Source organism: Egretta garzetta, unplaced genomic scaffold (genome assembly GCF_000687185.1).
Source record: "Egretta garzetta isolate BGI_Z169 unplaced genomic scaffold, ASM68718v1 scaffold558, whole genome shotgun sequence".
In the NCBI taxonomy this organism is placed as follows: Eukaryota; Metazoa; Chordata; class Aves; order Pelecaniformes; family Ardeidae; genus Egretta; species Egretta garzetta.
Genome location: NW_009260619.1, coordinates 19,009 through 20,236, shown reverse-complemented (window position 1 = coordinate 20,236; position 1,228 = coordinate 19,009). Strand labels below are relative to the sequence as shown.

The 1,228-nt window shown below is 57.7% G+C and overlaps 1 protein-coding gene across 1 annotated transcript in view; it reads left to right on the top strand.

Moving 5' to 3' along the window:
* Positions 1–1,228, top strand: part of LOC104132035 (seizure 6-like protein) — a 66,765-nt gene that overhangs the window by 52,176 nt on the left and 13,361 nt on the right.

Below are 1,228 nucleotides of genomic sequence, written 5' to 3'. Positions count from 1 at the left end.
CGCCGGAGGAAGCTGGCTGGGGAGCAGGTTTGTCTTTGAGCGATTTCAGAACAAAATGTTTTAGGAACACCCTGGAAACGCCTTTGCAGTGATTCAGACCCGGCTAGGGAAGCAAAACTCTGCCCCAGTGGGAGCTGGGGGGGCAGTCATTGGCATTGTACATAGCCCAGTTAGCATCCCTGGATCCCGCACTCCCAATAGTTCCTCCCAAATAACATTTAATGAATTCCATTTATTAATAATTAGATCTGAGCCATCCCACCGGAGGCGATGCGCGCATGCTGTGCTGGGGAGGCACGTTTTCAGGACAAAGCCTGGGGGAGAAGAAACGACCTGGGAGAGGTTGGGGTCCAGTTCAGGCTCTTGCCCCGTGTTTCCAGCGCACTGCACAGCACCCACAAGGCCCAAGGGCCGCTTTTGCCCGCAGTGAGGACCAGGACTCTCTGCAGCGACCCAGCACCCTGCTGCAAAATCAGGCAAAATCAGCTTCTCCTGGGCTAAAAGCGTGGGCTGGGGTAGACCCTGGCACGCTCTGACCCAGCCTGGGGGCTGCTCAACCCAGCCCCGCAGCGAGGACCAGGCTTTTCCAGGCACTGCTGAGGGCTTAGAGACCTTTGGGGCAAGCAGAGGGCTGCCCGGTGGGGTCAGGGTCGTTTCTCCCAAGGAAATCTCGCTTCTTCCAGCGGAAAGCCAGAGGATGCCAGGCACTGCGAGGTGGCCCCGTGCGGCTCCCGCTGCCGTACCAGCGGCCCCGGAGCCAGGCACATCCCCGCCTCCTGCGCCGGGTGGGGGAGATGGGCACGCTTGTGACAACAGCAACAAATCCTTCCAGTCACAACATCGTCGGGAGCGCTCGCAATCACGGGCTGAGGCTTCGGTGTGTGCTAAATATAGAGCCCTGGTCCTCGCGCACTTAAGGAAACAAGTGATCTGATGAGCATCTTTCTGCTGAAACATGAGACCGTTTATTAAGCTAAATGGACGTGAAATGCAAATATGAGGTTACTTTTCAGCTATTTCCAAATAATAATTAAAGCCTTTTGGGGCTGCTCATTAGGCACGTTTGCCATGTGCCTCCCCATCCGCTCCCCGGTGTGGCTGAGGGATCCCGGCGGGGGGATGCCTGGTGCACGGGGTGGATGGTGAGCACTGAGCCCTGCAAAAGTACCCTGCTTTGGCTGCAGACCTGTGCCCAACGGCCCAGCCATGGCTGAGGCTGGTGAGGCCC